This window comes from Neofelis nebulosa, chromosome 4 (assembly GCF_028018385.1).
Source record: "Neofelis nebulosa isolate mNeoNeb1 chromosome 4, mNeoNeb1.pri, whole genome shotgun sequence".
Taxonomy (NCBI): domain Eukaryota; kingdom Metazoa; phylum Chordata; class Mammalia; order Carnivora; family Felidae; genus Neofelis; species Neofelis nebulosa.
In genome coordinates, this window is record NC_080785.1 from 114,479,567 (window position 1) to 114,497,689 (window position 18,123).

General features: G+C 51.9%; 1 protein-coding gene across 4 annotated transcripts in view; it reads left to right on the forward strand.

Annotated features, from left to right (window-relative positions):
* Positions 1-18,123, forward strand: part of SLC6A6 (solute carrier family 6 member 6) — an 88,858-nt gene that overhangs the window by 16,856 nt on the left and 53,879 nt on the right. Inside the window, exon 1 of one of the 4 annotated variants that reach the window (XM_058725875.1) lies at positions 16,199-16,947. The exons of the other annotated variants lie outside the window; for them this stretch is intronic. The gene's annotated coding sequence lies outside the window, so the exon portion shown is untranslated. Of the gene's footprint in view, positions 1-16,198; positions 16,948-18,123 lie in introns of those variants that run through there. 4 annotated transcript variants of the gene reach the window in all.

The window sequence follows — 18,123 nt, forward strand, 5'->3', positions numbered from 1 at the left end:
TTCTATTGGGCCACATAATTATCATTTCTTCTAGGGGAGAGAGAGAAGGCACATGAGCAGGGCTGAGGGGCAGAGGGAGAGAGAGAATCTTGTTTATTTTATTTTTTAATTTAATTTAATTTAATTTAATTTAATTTAATTTAATTTAATTTTATCTTTTACTTTAAGAGAGACCACATACAGGAGCGGGGGAGAGGAGCAGAGAGAGAATCATTTTTTTTTTTTTTTGAGAGAGCAAGCATGAGTGGGGGAAGGGCAGAGAGAGAGAGGGGGACAGAGGATCTGAAGCAGCCTCTGCACTGACAGTGGTGAGCCCAAAGTGGGGCTTGAATTCAGAAACCATGAGTTCATGACTTTAGCGGGAGTTGGATGTTTAACCGACTGAGCCACCCTGGTGACCCAAGTTTTTGTTTTTATTTTAATTTTTTAAATTTTTTTGAGAGACAGAGAAAGACAGACTGTGAGCAGGGGAGGGGCAGAGAGAGAGGGAGACACAGAATCTGAAGCAGGCTCCAGGCTCTGAGCTGTCAGCACAGAGCCCGACGCGGGGCTTGAACCCATGAACCATGAGATCATGACCTGAGCTGAAGCAGGACGCTCAACACTCTGAGCCACCCACGTGCCCCACCCCCCTTTTTTTTCTATTTTAGAGAGAGAGCACACACGCGCGCATGCTCGAGCTTGTGAGCAGGGGTGAGGGGCAGAAGGGGAGAGAGACAACCTTACGCAAGCTTCACACCCAGCAGGGAGCGTGACTCTGGGGCTCAATCTCAAGTCCTTGAGCTGAAATCAGGAGTCAGACCCACTGAGCCCACTGAGCCACCCAGGTGCCTCAGTAACGTATTTTTAATACAGAAAATTCGGAGAGCACAGAGGAGTCAAAAGAAGAAAATGTAATTTATCTCTGTTCCCGCCGTCCAAACATAACCATCTAACAGTGCATTTATAAACGTGTGGGTAAATATACATTATTTAAATGTTTCCTTTTCAAGTTGAATTCACAGTGTAGCAATGTTTGGGAGCCAACTTCCCGCCCCCGCCCCTTAACATATTTCTAAGCGTTTTTCTGGTTCTTTGGTCTTCTAAGTCAGGGTCAGCAGGGTTTTTTTTCAAAGGGTTAGATCGGATGTATTTTGGGCTTCGGGGCCATGTGGTTTTGCCTCCACTGATCTCAGTGGAGTTCGTCCCGCCTCTGCGGTTGTAGCCAGAATGCAGTCTTAGACGATATGCAAATGAGCAGGTGTAGTTCTATGCTAATAAAACTTTATTTACAAAAAGTTACCTGCTAGATTTAGCCCAGGAGCTGAGGTTTGCTGACCCCCCCCTTTCTTAATTTGTTCTGATTTGTTTGAGGAAACCATCATTTATTTAATTAATCCCCTAGTGATGAGAGATTGGTCGTTTGTAGTTTCTCTTTCATGTAAACCACTCTGCTGTGAACATCTTTTTTTTTCTTTCTATTTTTAATTGTGGTAAAATATACATAACATAAAATTAACCATCTTAACCATTTTTACGTCTACAGTATAGTAGTGTTCAGTATATTCACATTGTTGGGCAACCAATCTCTAGAACTGTTTTCATCTTGCCAAACCGAAGGCAGTGAACATCTCTGAGTGGGCATCTTTACACATTGGTCTGTTTCAGAAAATTGGAATTGCTATCCTAAGCTGGGGGTGCGTTTTTGCAGTGCTGGGCACGTGTTGCTGCATCATTGATGCTGAGAGATTGCCCCAATTTAAGCCTTTGCCTATCAGTGGTGACAGTGAAGAGGCATCAGGAGGGAGCGGTTCCCCCTCCCTGGGGAGCCGCTGCCTTCAGGCCTTTAGGGAGCAGTGGATTTAAAACAACTCATCCCAGAGAAACAGCTTCAGCCTGTGAGCCTTCCTCTGTTGGGGAAGAAAAGAAAAATTCAATAAACAAGGTATGCTATGAATACTGGACCAGACTCAGAGGTTGATAAATATACCCTTTAGAGAGAGGGGAGGTATGGGGCTCCTGGGTGGCTCAGTCTGCTAAGTGTCCGACTTCAGCTCAGGTCACGATCTCGCAGTTCGCGGATTCGAGCCCCGCGTCGGGCTCTGTACTGACAGCTCAGAGCCTGGAACCTGTTTCAGATTCTGTGTCTCCCTCTCTCTCTGACACACCCCGTTCATGCTCTATCTCTCTGTGTCTCAAAAATAAATAAATGTTAAAAAAAAAATTTTTTTTTTTTTAAAAGAGAGAGGGGAGGTGTGGTTAAGACCTCAGTTCAGGTGTCCAGTGACTCTGGGTGTAAATGCAATTTGTCTTCGACCTTGCTGTGTGACCCAGGGCATGTCACTTAACCTCTCTGGGGCCTAGAGTGCTCTCAAAATAGACCTGATGTAGAATGATGTAGAGGCTCTCCTTTCTGGTTGGAAGATCACGGAAGAGATACTATGAAAGTTCTTAGCACAGTGACTGCACGTAGGCATATACAGGCAATAATAGTATGTGCAGCCCTTTGCTGTTCTCAGAAAGGTTTTCCACCTGTAATACTTGCATTATTTTATAGCGTAGTTATTACTGTCCCCGTGTAACAGGTGAGAAATTTGAGGCTCAAGAAGGCAACGGCCACCTCGAGGTCAGCCATGTGTCAGGACAGGGAGCCACGTCTTTGGCTTGTAGTCGGTCCCACACAGCAGCTGCTGGGAGCTGGGGCCTCTGGACGACCAGGGTGAGCAGGAGCCTCCTCTTTGGGCCTCACCTATGCTGGGAAAGCTTGGGCCTCAGGTGGAGGGAGAGAGGATTCCTTGGTTTATGTCCCTGTCTTGGCTTTTAGCACCAACTGGGGTCAGATGAGGGTTTTTTCAAGGAGAGATGTTATGATTCTAACATGTGGGGATTTTTCCCCCCACACCACCGAGCGATTCTCCAGCACTTGCTGGAGGTCCTGCCTTTAAACTGGCTTCTGACACTATCTCCCTGGAGACAGCGTCAGATTCTGCAGGTTAATGATTCAGTCCTCCCAGGCCGCCCCCCGCCCCCACTCCCACCTATACCTGTGCTTTCGACCAACTGGCTATAAATTGGAGGTTCCTACAACCTCCTCCTTGTGTTTGATTAATTTGCTCGCAGAACCCAGAGAAACATTTTATTGATCAGATTAGCGGTCTGTTTATTAAAGGACATAACTCAGCAACAGCCAAACGGGCACATGGAAGAGACGCGTGGGGCAGTGTCTGGGGAAGAGGCGCCGAGTTTCCATGCTCTCTCCAGTGCCTCTCTCCCCAACTCTCCATGTGTTCACCAGTCTGGAAGCTCTCCGAACCCCGTCCTTTTAAATTTTTATGGAGGCTTCAAAAAGTAAAACAAAATAAAATAAAAATAAATTTTTATGGAGGCTTCATTACTTAAGCACGATGGATTAAATCATTGGCCATTTGGTGACTGAACTATCTCCAGCCCCTGTCCTTTCCATGGAGGTCAGGGGGTGGGGACTGAAACTTCCAACCCCCACATCCCTCCTTGGATTCTCCTAGCAACCAGCCCCAATCCTTAGGTACTTGCTAGAATCACTTGTTAACATAACAAAAGACACCTTTATCACTTTCCTCACTTGGGAAATTACAAGGATTTTAGGAGCTCTGCCAGCTTTTGGGGGGCAAGACCAAATATATATATTTATTAAAAATCTCAGTATCACAGTTTTTTGTTTGTTTTTTCCAGAAACTGGCAGGGCATTTCAGAGAGCAGAGCTGCCCGCCGACGTGAAACCTGAGTGGGGTTTCTGGGAGGTATTCCCATTTGTTAGTCTGTTCTCAGCCTGCAGATAAGAAGTCCAGAAGCCCAGGCTCCCAAAAGCAGGAGCCTCCTGGATTCCCAAGGCTGCAGACAGCTCCGGGTTGGGAGGGGCTGGCTCCCTGAGGCACCCCCGAAGGAGGGTGCCCTGAGTCAGTATTCAGACCCAGCCTCCCAAAGGGTTCCTCGTGGCACCACCTTTATCTACCCATGTCCCCGCCAACTTGCTGGGGGACCTTGGACGAGTCACTTGCCTTCTCTGGGCCCTCTTTTTCCTCATGCGTAGAACAAGGGTCCGGAATCATTTTCCCGGGGAGCTCCTGGGATAGCAGTGCCCAGCTTTGGACATGAATCTCAGCTCTGCCATTTAGGAGCCAGTGCCTACTGTGGTGGTCTCCTTCCCTAGACTGGGTGTTCTCTATAAAGCAGACATCAGTGTGCATGCCCCGTAGGGCCTCCCGCGTGCTTAACGGCTGGCCCCTCCCCCCAGCCTGGCAGCTTGGTGGCACACCTTCTGTAGTGGCTTTTTGCATAATAGGTTTTTCACGCCTATGCCTATGCCTGCATCCCTAGGAGTAGCCAGAGGCAGAGTTTGTTGGGTTTTTTTTAATACTTGTTTTTTTGAGAGGTGGGGCAGACGCTTGAGTCGGGGAGGGGCGGAGAGGGGGGACACAGAGGATCTGAAGCAGGCTCTGCACTGACAGCAGAGAGCCCGATGCTCAACTCAGGAACCATGAGATCATGACCTGAGCTGAAGTCTGACTCTTAACCCACCGAGCCCCCTCAGGGCCCCCCTGCCGGAGGCAGTTTTGAATGGCTCCTCTGCTCCTCATCCCAGCCCAGCTTAGCTCCCACATGATGTTGCACATGTGTTCTCTGACCCCCAGATTTCTCCACATTCCTTTCATCACCCCTGAGCTCTTGCTCTGTGGGCCCCATCTGCTCTGCTGTGTTGGGACCAGGCCATGCCTCCCTCCCTACCTCTTGCCACAGTGAGGGGGTCATCGTTCTGATTTATGTTTTCAGGTCGAGTTCTGCTGTGGCCTTCTGTTTGATTCCTTCCTAGTCTTTTCTTGGTTTCCTGCCTGTCCCGACCGTGTCCCCAACATGAGAGCTTTCCTTGTGTTTTTGTTTTTTTAATTTTAATTTTAATTTTTTTTTATTTTAGAGAGAGGGCGTGCAATTGGAGGGGAGGGGTAGAGGGAGGGAGGGAGAGAGAATCTTTTTTTTTTTAATTTTTTTTTAACGTTTATTTTTGAGACAGAGAGAGGACAGAGCATGAACGGGGGAGGGTCAGGGAGAGGGATACACAGAATCTGAAACAGGCTTCAGGCTCTGAGCTGTCAGCACAGAGCCCGACACGGGGCTCAAACTCACGGATCGCGAAATCATGACCTGAGCCCAAGTCGGCCGCTCAACCGACTGAGCCACCCAGGTGCCCCTTTTTTTAAGTTTATTTATTTTGAGAGAGAGTAGGGGAGGGGGAGAGAGAGAATCCCAAGCAGGCTCCATGCTAATAGTGCAGAGCCTGACATGGGGCTCAAACCTACCAACCTCGAGATCATGACCTGAGCTAAAATCAAGTCAGATGCTCAATGGACTGACCCATCCAGGCACCCTATGAGAGCTTTCTCTTGTCTATTAGGTTGCTGAGGCCGAGAGAGAAACCATGCTTGTTTGTTTTTAATTTTTTTTAATGTTTATTTTTGAGAGAGAAAGAGACAGAGCATGAGCATGGTGGGGGGGGGGGGGTGCAGAGAGAGGGGACACAGAATCCGAAACAGGATCCAGGCTCTGAGCTGTCAGCACAGAGCCCCATGCGGGGCCCGAACCCACAAACCATGAGATCATGACCTGACCCAAAGTTGGACGCTCAAGCAACTGAGCCACAGAGCGCCCCCCCCCCCCTCCCAAGTCCATGTTTTAGTAAGGACTGTAAGGCTGGCTCCTGATCTGTGGGAAGGATGCCATGATCAATTAGGAATGTCTGTCGGGAGATCAGGATAGGTGGATGTGGTATTCAGGGCATCTGTGAGGTAAGGACTATAGGACATCTTTGGGATCAGACACCTGCCCTAGAAAAACTATGGAAACAGGGAAGAGGTGAGAGGAGCAGGTACCAGGTGAGAAGCTTCCTCTGAGTGGGAAGAAAGAAAGGAACATTCCTGTGGGAGGATGTGACCCTTACAGTCCCAGGGTATTTCATTTGTACTCAGGTTGAAGTTTTCAGTCCAGACAGCCCAAGTATTTGATCCCTTTTATTTCGTGGGTGTCACATTTTATGCTGGATTCCGGGGGCAGGGAGGAGGGTGGTGGTGATAACAGAGATCCCTCCAGACACTCCGAATAAGGTTGCTAGGTAAAATACTGGGCGTCCAGTTGAAGTAGAAATTCAGATATACGGTGAGTCATGTTCTGAGCGAAGGATGTCCTCTCTGCGGTCTCTGTCGACCCGGCCGTCTTACCTCTGCAACGTCATTGATTCAGGCCGTTCGGGCAAACTGGGTTGAACCGCTGCTTGAAGTTGCGGACGGTCCCGTGAGCTGGTTGCAGCTGCTCTCGCCCCAGCCCTGGCCCCCTTGGCAGTGAGTCTCTGAGACGTTGCCGCCTTGGGCATCTGCGTCCTCATCCAGGCACCCGAAGGGTCAGCCCGGTGGACTTACGAGGTCTGGTTTTGACGTGGAGATGCTTACTGGGCCCCAGTGACACCCCAGAACTTTACAGTCGTTTCCTCATCTGAGCCATGAGACGGTCCTGTGTCAAAGTCCTGATGTTCTCTGTTTCACGGGTGGAAAAGCCGGGGTCGGAGGGGTGCCTGGGGATGTTGCTGCAGCCACACAGACAGAGTAGGAGACAGGAATGGTGCGCTTCTAGTCCAGGCCCGGGCTGCCCGCCCTGCCCTCCTTCCACAGGGTGCTGCCCAGTGGGACCCTGCTGCTCTCTTCTGGACTATTCCCTCCAGACCTTCTCCTGTCCTGGGAGGATCTCACAGCTGAATGAGTAGAGTCGCTTACTTAGCATTCATCTGTTCATTCACATGGTGAGCATTCGTGGAACACCTGCTGTATACCAGGCAGAGTGCTGGGCAGTGGGGATAGAATGAGGAACAAGGCTGGAAGGAAGATCGCAAAAAACACTTTGGTTGCAAAGCGGAACAGGGGTTCCAGAATGCAGTCCGTGTGCGTAACCAGGTCTTGTCTCTGGGTGGAGGAGAGAAGGGGGCCACTTCTCCCGCAGCCGTCTGCCTCCACCCTCCTGTCTGTCAGTCCTTGTGATGAGCCTTCTGAGGTTCAGAGAAGTGCACTGACATGCCCAAGGTCACACGGCACCTTGAGACCTAGTGCCTGCACTCCTCCCGTAACCACCCTTTTGGCCCTGGTCTGCAGCTTCCTGGCCGTGTGACCTCTGGCCAGTCCCACCTGCCAGGGCTTCAGTTGCCCCACCTGTAAAAGGGGGACCATGTGCCCACCAGGCTAACTGGTGATGAGGAGAAAGTAGTTTGGTGTATCGAAAAGCTTGACGCAAATAGGTCTTATGAATGTGTGTTATTCATATTAAATGGTCGTATTGAAGTGCTTTCAGGGGTGACTTAGTCACATTAAATAGTCCATACACCCAGGAATGTCTCATCCGAAAAGAAACAAAACTAGAAAAGCTGCAGTTCTGGACGGCCCCTGGGGCCGAGGCAGCTTCTAGGTACTGACTCCTATACATCTCTGGCCTCGTCTGGGATCCCAGCTGATCCCCCATGTGGCCGGGCCTGAAAGCTTTGTGGCTGCAGACTGGGCATGTGGCGTGCTTCTGGGGAGAAAGGCCACCCCCAACTTCCTTAAAAAATTAATTTTATGGGGCACCTGAGAGGCTCAGTTGGTTAAGCGTCTGACTTCGGCTCATGTCACGATCTCGTGGTTTGTGAGTTCCAGCCCTGCATCGGGCTCTCTGCTGTCCGCACAGAACCCACTTCAGATCCTCTGTCCCCCGCCACCCCCCCCACCCCCGCCTTCTCTATTCTTCCCCTACTTGTGCTCCCTCCCTCTCTCTCTTAAAAATAAACATTAAACAAATTGATTGTATTTCATATCCATAAGCTATGTGACGGAGCTAGTGACACAAATATAAAGACACAGCGTCCATTTTTTAGAATCTTACAATCTAGTGAGATACATGTGAACCTATAAACTACGTGAAAATTGAGTGTGAGCTTTCTCTTTCTGTCTTACCGAGGGACAGTTGGCATACATCATGCCAGGCCTGTGGCTTGATGGTTTCATGGAACACGCTGGGAAGTGATCAATCATCACAGGCTCTGTTGCCCTGCATCATCTCACATAGATAACGGTAGCTCCCAACTCCATAAGATCACGGCGGGGCAGACCTTGTGTTTTCCTTTTGACATTTATGGTCCATTTGAGAAATTCATATATTTTCAAACCCCTTCCAGCCCCACTGAGTGGGGGAAAGGCCCAGACAAGAATCTTTGATGTCAGGGGAAGTTTGGGGAAAACCTGTAAGCATCTGAAACTCGAGAATTGAAAGTCTGTTCGTTCAGTCATCAAGAGACTTCTGGACTTCTCCCGCAGTGCGGGCCCTGGCCGTGCCCTGGAGACCCAGAGCCGAGCCTCACTCTGCCCAGCCTGGGAACCACCAGGCCAGTGAGGACACAAGTTGGCTGTGGTTGGTGGGGTCTCTGGAAGATGCTTTGGGCAACAGAGTTCAAAAAACTTGCCCAGAGGCCTCCAACGACAAAAGCATGCCAGGCAGGCGCTGGACAGGAAAGGCATCACCGGCCCTGAAAAGGGAAAGCCGGAAGTCTCTCCAGATGCTGCAAGTAGCTGGGCTTGGCTGGGGTTTGGCTGCGGTGTCTCGCTCTGGGGCAGAGGGCAGGGGAGAGGAGCTGGATGGGAGGTCTCGGCTGGTGACCCTGAACGCCCCGCCGAGTGGTTGGCCTTGATTCACTTTGGGGAGCCAGCCTGGGACCAGAAGTCCTTACGTACTGCTGCCAGGTGCCCCCTCAAAGGTAGCGACTAGGCAGTTGTTTTGACCACTGGCTTCTGCTCAGGAAAACAAACAGCCCAGCCCAGCCCTCGCCCAAACAGGGCTGCGGGAGGATTGCAGGCGCTGCCAGAGGTCCCAAGAGGAAACCCACTCTAACGAGATGTCTAACCTAGTTTTGACGACTCACGTGGTTTGGGGAGCACGCGAAATGCCTTGGGAAGGGTTGGCGGTGAGCAGACTTGGCTGCCCATTTGACACAGAACACTGGACGAGGAACTGTTTGTTTGGTTTTGGCCCCTGCGGCTTGTTGCTGCCTCTCCCTGCACTTAGTTGCAGGGTGCTAAGGAGGGGCGGAGTCTGTGTTACTGATGAACAGCTTGAAGTGAAAGGTGGCTGGTCTTCCGCATCCTGGGGCAGGCCGTTTCTCCTGAGAGCAAATCCAATCGTGCATAGAGGCACTTCCTCCTACCTTCCGTTGTGTAATTCCAGACGGCCCATTTTACAGATGGTGCAATTGAGGCCCCAAGGGGAAGTGACATTCCTGAGGTCACCGCTTACAGCTGACAAGTAACAGACTTAGGTTCCAACTAAAATCTTTTAAGGTGACGCAGCACAGACAAAAGTGGAACTAGGCAAAGCGTATGTGGGGAACAGGGTCTTGCAGCGGGCAGTGCCTGTTGGGGAATTCGGAGAACAAAGCTAGAGAGACCAGGGGGGTCCCTCCTCTCCACAGACAGCACGAGGATGGAATTATGTAGAACTCAGCCATCTGGGGGTCAGCAGGAACCGATTGACCAAATAAATAGATGAGTCAATTAAAAAGGACGGATTTCTTGACTATTTATAGTTGTGGCCTAAATCTCAGCTATCCTTGTCCCCAAGGAGTAAAAGGAGACTTTTTCTGATCGGCCAGGCCATCTAAAGAGTGAATAAGCTGATTAAGTCCTGGGCTGCTGCAGGGGATGGGACACTGCAGGAGGGTCAGGGTGAGAGGAGCTCAGAGGAGGTGGGGGCAGGGATGATGCTTTCTGGACTCCGTCCTTTTCCTCCATCCACTTACGATTAGCCACACCCACAGGTTTTAGCCACCTAATTGCTCTAGGTAGTATGAATCAAAATGGTTAACAGTTCTTCCTGGCCTGAGGGGCCAGTATTTAGTCATCCCAGAACGTATACATAATTACCTGGGAAGGTCCTTGTAAAGCATTTAGCACAAAGCCTCAGCGATGTGGATGTTTTTGTTACTGCCATTAAAAAAAAATGTATTTGTTTATTCAGAGAGAGAGAGAGATTGGGAGAGAGAGGGAGAGCAGGGCAGGAGCAGGGAGAGGGGAAGAGAGAGAATCACAAGCAGGCTCTGCGCTGTCAGCATGGAGCCCGACGCGGGGCTCAAACTCAAGAAGTGCGAGATCATGACCTGAGCTGAAATCAAGAGTCAGATGCTCAACTGCCTAAGCCACCCAGGCGCCCCTGTTACTGCAGTTTTATGATTGAGACTGGCCCAGTACCCGTGATAGGGGCCCACTCGGGAGACCCGGCTTCTAATCCTAGCTGGTTCATTTGCAGAATGACATCCCCACCTCCTGCTGGCCTCAGTTTCCTCTGGTGTCAGGTGCAGAGGGGGACTTGCTGGTGTCAAAGGTCATAGTCAGGAGATGCCCCAGAGCCCAGTGGTTGAGGACCCAGGATTCTGGAGGTGCCTGTGCTTCTCTGAGCCTCAGATGGGGTGAGATTCCTCATCTCATAGGGTGGTTGGTAAGGACTGGGTAAAAGTACATCCCCAAGTGCCAGGCGCTGAGCTGGACATATGCAGGGTCACTCAACCCAGGGAGTTCTGGAACTGGTGTGCAGTTGGAGGATTTTCCATACTTTTGAGGCGTTTAGAGTGTGCTTCTTGTTCTATGAGAGTCTCCGAAAATGTTATGAAGTCTTACTACCTTTGGATTGATTATAGGAGGAAAGCAAGCAGCAGTAATCAGTGAGAAGTGATCTAGGCAAATAAAAATATTTAACATGATTAAAAAGTTACTAACCAACTTGGGGCACCTCGTGGCTCAGTCAGTTAAGCGTCTGACTTCAGCTCAGGTCATGATCTCACAGTTCGTGAGTTCGAGCCCTGAATTGGGCTCCACAGTAGCCGTGCTGAGCCTGCCTCTCTCTCTCTGCCCCTTCCTGGTGTTCTCTCTCTCTCTCTCTCTCTCTTTCTCTCTCCCTCTCAAATATAAATAAACTTAAACAAAACTTAAAGTAGAAAAGGAAAAATTACTAGCAGCTAGAATTATATCAAATGCCCAACATAGTGCCAGCTACAACTATTTTTTTGTTTCCAGGACATAAGAACAGCTGGAATTCGAACAATAGGTTGCCATGGCAATGATACACCCAGGTCCTCCTCATTGGCTGCCTCTAGGGAGGAGGCCCACCCTCTGTCCTAGAGCATCTTCTGACTGTGGGAGGAAGAAACTAGGATTACAGCTGAGCAATCTGTTCTGCCAGGAGATGGACCGGGGATGGTCACGGAAGGCTTCCTGGAGGAAGTATTTGAGGATCGAGAAGAGCAGGGATGTGCATTTCAGGGCCTGAAATGGCCTGTGAAAATGCACCACTGAGCTGTGAGAGCCCAGGGCTTCCCAGGCACTGATGTAGAGAGACAGTAAGTTCTATGACAAAGGACCCTCCTCTGGCTTTAATTCTGCTAGGGACATTCCCAGTCGGTGGCATTTTTCTGGAGTATGCAGTCTCTGGGTACCTGGGCTGTGTTGGAAGGAGCATTGTGACCTCAGCAGATTTTCTGAGGCCCATAGCCAGCGTGCTGGGCATCTTTTATACTCTCTCAGGCTTCATGAGAAGCCCGGTTTCCCAGTGTCTGGGGTAAGTCCACCTGTGTTCCTGTCTGCTTACAGGGCCTCTGTCCCCTTACAGAACCTTCCTGAGCTGCCTTCTGTGATTCAAGTCTGTGAGGTCCCCAACAGCTGCAGTTACCTAGGAAACGGTGTCCAGGGAGTCCACCCAGGAGAGGGAGCAGATGCTCTGACCTGAGTGGTCCTTCAGGGGGTCTGGTGGGAACAAGAATCAATGCCTGAAGGAGCCTCTTGACCCCTGGACTGACGGGAAGTAGATTGCCGGGTAAACAGGCAGGGCCTTCTCTTGGAGTCAAAGACCTTTGTGGGATTTGTGCATGTCCTGGGTCTGGGTAAGAGCTCCCCAAATAAGCTGGTCCTAGGCTTCCAAATAGTAGGAGCGGGCAAGGCAACCAGAGGCCTAGAACCTGAGTTGAAACACTAGAGACCAAAGCTCTTATGCCTAGGCCTCAATTTCCCCACCTGTAAAACGGGCATATTAGACCAGATGATGGTATTGAATTTCATGAACTAGTACACATTCAAAAAAACAATTGGGGTTGAAGAATGGAGTGGCCCATCCTTCTTGGGCTGGCAAACTTTTTGCCATAATTGCTGTGGTCTTGCCTTCCTACTAGCAGGCAGTTGCCTGAGATTCGCTCCAGCATGAATAATGTTTGCCCTCACGCACAACATCTTAATATGCACCTGTCTGGGCACCTGGCCCCGTACTTGGTGATTTACCTGCATCAGCTCACGTGATCACCCCTCTGCCCTGAGGGGGTGATGCCATTATTGGTCACCTTTTACAGATGAGGAAACAGACCCAGTAGGGCTGCCCAGGGTCCCACAGCAGAGCCTTGGAGCTTCCTGGAAAGCCCCCTTCCCTTTTCAAGCCTCAGTCTCCTCTGTAAACTGGGCATTGGCATCTGGGGCTGATCTGTCATTTGTTGATGGCCACTTAAGGGGTCTCAGGTACCCAGGGATTTCTAGCGAGGACCTTTGGGGTTTTGAGGCCCCTGGCAGTTGAGGGGGCTGCGGAATCTGATTTCTGTAGCTGCAGCCCAAGGTCTGCAGCTGTGCCCACCAGGAAGGAGGGAGGCTGCCAGGCCCCTCTGCTCCAGTAGCTGGTCTGCATTTCCCCCATGGGCTGTTGGGTCCGCTCTGCAGCCCATTTCCCCGGCAGCGCCTGCCGTACATGTTTTGTCTGCTCTCAAGGTCGGGCCCCAGGCCCTGTAACTTCCACGTCCCCCGCCGCCCGTGGGCCAGAGGGGGACCGACACCACCTCGTGTGCTGGCCTGGGCGCCGGCTCCTCTGGGCACCTTCTGCCTGTCTGTGGGCAGCTGCCTGAGCTGCTCTCCCGACCCTACTCCGAGGCTAGGGACAGGAGGTGACAGGTTTCCGCATCTGTGCTCAGATCCCCAGGGAGTCACCAGCCCACAGGACCTACATCGTCCTAGTCAGCGAGTGTACTGAGAGTGTCCCCCAGGGACACTGGTTCCCCCCACTGTGGAAGAGGAATGGAAGAGGAGGCAGGGGCGTTAGGGTGATGCCCCGTGTCTCAGAACTGGCCGGCCTGCCTTTGAACCCTGGTCCTGGCTCTGCGAGGTGATCTGTCAGGTGCCCAGCAGACCTGGCACACAGGACATGCCCAGCAGGACCTTGGCTGTGAGTCCAGGCTGTCACTGGTCTCAGGAAGAATATGCCTGCATTTGGTCATTGTCCTGATAGCTCATGTTTTGTTCTGGCAGAGTCATCTGTACATATTAGCTCATTTAATCTCTCAGCAACCCGAAGAGGTAGGTACTATTACTGTCCTCGTTCTACATTTGAGGAAACTGGGGTGCTGACAGGTGTATCTGTGGTGTGTATTTTCTTCTGGTGGACAGGTTGCCTTTGCAGAAGGAGAGGTGGCTGTGTGTGTGGCTGTGTGTGTGTGTGTGCACCTGCGTGTGGGACGGATGGTTGGGATACCGCCCTTGCAAGCTGTCAGGGTCTGCTGGTCACCTGGTAGAAACCACAGCCCAGAGAGGGGCAGGTCTTGCCTTGGTCAAACAGTGGCCACTGGCCCAGCCAGGGCCTCACCAGGGCCTCACCAGGGCCTCCTGGGTTCTTGCCTGTGGTTGTTCCTTGGGTTTGGAGAGCTGGCATGTTAGGGACAGGTGCTTCTCCTGTTGGAAAGGCCCCACCTGTTGCCTCCACTTTAGGGAAAAAGTGACCCCCTGTGCCAGGGTGACAGGTGCGGGGAGGGGTTCCCAGGTCTCAGGTGATGTGCCCTACACTCTGCGTCTCTTTGGAGATGCTGACTGAGGCCTGCTCTGCTGGATTTTGCCCCCTGGGTGCTTGTCCCTCCAGGACCCCTACTCCACCAGCTCCCTGCCCCAGGAACCCCAGATAATCCACCTGCCAGCCCCAACCTTTATTTCTCAAACGCCTTTTAACTTAAGAAGCCAGTAGAGGGAGTATTGCCTTGTCCTGGGTTCAAATTCTGTCACTTGCTCACTGGGTAACCTTGGCTCCATCATGTTTCGTCTCTGAGCTTCAGTTTTCTTATCTGTAAAATGGGGACAAAAGTGCCCGTCCCCCGGGAGTACTGTAAGGAGCAGTGGCAAAAGGGAGTAGGAGAGCCTCTGGCAAACTATCATGGCAAACCATGTCTGGGCACATGGTTACAGGGTAGTCCCTGGACTCAGCTGGGGCTGGCAGACGTGAAAGCCAGCCAGGCCCGGCCCCCAGATGCTCATAGTCTGGCAGGGGAGACCGATGGTCCATGGGCACACACATGTGCACAGCTATGCACACTCGCATGCAGTTTCATCAGCCAGTAATAGTCTCTTTCATCGATTGATTTTGTTTTACATGTTACCAAGCACCTCCCAGTTTGTTAGCACCCACTATGCCTAACCTCACCCGGTTCTACTATTCACTCGGGGGGGGGGGGGGGGGGGGTTGGTCTAATATCCTTGAAGATTCAGTCAGGAGGTCTGGGGAGGGGCCAGGCATCTGCATTTTCAGTCAGAGCCCCAGGCCGTGCTGAGGTTCAGGCACCTGGGATCTTCTAGCAACTCTGCTCAGGGGCCCAGAGACTTCAGCACGGGACGGTTTTACAGATTAGGGGGCCCGCTTTACAGATGAAGAAACTGAGCTTTCCCAAGGAGAACTTTGAACTCTGTCTAGGGTGTCACAGTCTGAACAAGAGCCCAGAACCAGGTGCATGGTGTGGTGACACAAGTCAGAGGAGGCGAGGGGAAAGAGTGGGGTGGGCAGGAAGGGCTTCCTGGAGGAGGTGACTCTCGGGCCAGGTCTTCAGGGTGGGTGGGATCTACCTAAACATAAGAGAACTCACGGGCTCTCAAAGTGCAGGATTGAATGGGATAATGATGGAGAAAACAAGGAGGTCCTGGGACTCAGGCAGGACCAGAGGGTGGGGACTGGGGACAAGGGCAATGTCAAGTGTAAGGAGCTTTGGGTTCCTGATGGGGAAATACAGTGATTATTCTCCAAGCAGCTGGGAGCCACCAGTGATAGTTCTCGAGCTGAGGGCGACATGGTGGGTAGTGGGGTTTGCTAGAAACAGGCTTGGCTGAGCTAGTGGGCACGCCTCTAGGGAGTTTCCAGTGGATGAGGTGGCCTCATTTTGTGTCACTGCATGGGTGGCTGGCTGTGAGGAGGCAGCGCCACATCCCCTACACGGTGCTCTCTGCGAACAGCACTGGGGGCGTGAAAGGTTGAGAAGGTTAGAGGGTGCCTGGGGGTTGCCCTAGGAGACTGTATGCATAATTGAGAAATGTGCCTCCTCCCTTGAGCCCCCCCCCCCCCCCATCCCTGGTATGGATTTTAATGCTGAGCTTTTCTTCTAGCCAAATGCTGGCTGCTTTAGGCACCACCTTGGAGCCCTGGAAGTTGCCACGGCTGCTGTGCCAACAGCCGCCAACCTGACGGAATTAGATCTGAGGCGGTCCACGCGGGTTTGGAATAAGAGCGGGCTGGGATAATCCCACCTCCTTCTGGCCTCACTTTCTCCTTTGAAATGAGGTCCCCTGAGCTCTGATGGCGCATCTGTGAAAGAGGCTGGTGGCTCCTGTTGATCTGCTGTGTGTCTGGGGCCTCGGTTTGCTCATTCCGAAAGTGGGCTTGCACGCGCATGTGCCACTACTCTAAGGCCCCATTTGGAGCCTCCCAGTTTTCGTGCAGGATCCACTGGGATCCTCTAGTACCCGGCGAACCTTTAGGAGACCAAGGAGAATTCACTTCAGAGTCCCTTTTTGGAAGATGCTCAGAGAACACGTCGTTTAACGAAAATTGATTTCCTGAAGATTTCGGGCTCATCTATCAAAAGAGGGCAAAGCTCTGCAGGGGTTTGACCACTTGCGGGGGAATTGTGCTCAGATGCCGGGAACACACCCCCTCTGTCTAGCAGAGGCTGTGTACGGCCCATTCTTCCTCTGTCAACAGCCCTGCCTGGGTCCTAAACATCTGCTATTGTTTGCTCTCTCACCCTAGTTGAGGACCCCCCCGCCCCCGCCCCGCTACACATAGCTACAATGAAGAAGATATTTACCCCTATGCTGAGTGTCCCCAGAGTTGTGAGTCCTAAAGGTTCCATCCGACAAATATTTATAGTGCCGGGCCTCATACTGGGTGTCAGGAAGCTGGCCCTGGGTAAGCAGACAATTATGATATGGGCTGGTAAGCATGGGAACAGAGGTGGTGTGGCCCACGGAGCCCAAGGGAGGCATTGGAGGGCCATTGTCCTGAGGGATCGTCTGAGGATTGCTTGTACCATACTTGGGGAACAGTGTGCCAGGCTAGGGGAACAGAATGAGCCAAGGCATGGAGGTGTGAGAAAGCCTAAGATGTGTGTGGTTCAGGAGCCCCTGGGGATCTCAGGTGGGCTGTGGGTGGTGGAGGCCAACCGGAAGTTGACTTCCAGATAAACGGAGAAAATTCCAGGCAACAAGTCCCTTTGCTCCGAGATGGCACAGGCACCGGGGCACTGGCAGCAGACATTGCTAGCTGATCGCCACCTCTGTCTTGCTAAATCTCAAGCTGCTTCGTTCCTTGGGCACCAAACTCTCCTTGAGCTAAATTTCTAAGTGAGGGTGAGGTTTGGGTACAGCTAGGAAGGAAGAAGGTCCTTCCTCATTGAGTAGAGACGTGTTTAAAAGAGGAACAGGGACCTTGTTTACAAACATTTACTGAGCTAGGAGTCTTCACACACCATAGATGGGATATTATGCCCATCTTACAGACGATAACACTGAGGCTTAGAGAGGTGACTTCCCAAGGCTGTTCCGCAGAGCGTTCTTTGACTGTTTCCATGGAGATGTGACTTCCGGCCGAGCCCAGGTGAGGGAGTTGGAGGTGGCTGGCTCTGAGTGGGTGTTGGGCCACAGACGTGCCCTTAGCTAGCCTTGTCGCTGAGATCCTGTCGCTCTCCAGTTTCTATAGAGCTAGGGAGGGGTAGCCCTGTTTGCTTTCCACAAGCAGTGAGAGGAGGGCGGCTTTAGGGTTCTTATAGCTTTAAAGGGGAAGTTTGCGGAAATGGAAACTGCGCTTTTCTTGTTTCTCATGTCTCTTTTTTTGTGGCCTCCAGAAATAATCCTGGGTTCTACAGAGCCTGCCTCAGGATCATGGTAGACCCTACCCCACCCCCACTTCCGGCAAAACCAGGCTGAGGGCTGGGGTGGTGGGGAAGCTGACGGGAGAGTGACAGGCTGTGGCTGGTGAGTCAGTGCCAGGAGACCGTTGCCTGCTGACTCACTGCCCTGTGCACCAAAACAGGCCCCTGAGCGCCCCCGTTAGACGCCATGGCGGCCCTCCTCTGTCTCCCTGCTTTCTCTCCTTTAGCTAAGCTTTAGTTCTGGTGGTGTATGCTCAAAATCGACCTAAGTGGCATTTGGGGTCTGAGCCCGCTGCGACAGAATCCGTGAGACTGGACTGTTCCCGGATACTCACCTTTCCCCAGGAGTCCAGGTCCAGCCAGGCTGTGTGGGGCCCAACCCGGAGGGTGCCCCAGGCACCTGCTCCTTGAAGCTCCTCTCATTCACCCTTGACCAGATGCACGACTCCTTGTCCTCCTTGCAGAATAATGTTTGTGTTACTTTGACAAAACGAGTCCCTCCCCTCCGTCTCTGGACATTAGCACCTTGAGGGCAGGGAGGTGACCTCGTATCCCCCTGCAGTGGCCCTGGGTCAGCAGTGTAAGTAGGTGCTCAGTTAGCATGGGACATTTGGGGCTTTTCCGCCCCACTGCCCCAGGTAAGTGCCTGCTTGGCAGGGGTTAGTCACTTGTCTCAGATTGTTTAGCATCAGAGGCTGACCCTCTTCTTCCCAAACCCGTGGGCTTCACCCTTGTTGAGGTCCGGACTCAACTCACAAGAACATTTTCTTCTCTGTGGCACTGGTGTTGTGACCCTTGGCCAAGGGGAAGGAGTTCTGGCCACCCATCCTTGGGTGATCCCTCTTCATAAAGAACAGCGGTTGTCTTCAGCCAGTCCTGCAGGTATTTGGCACAGGATGAGG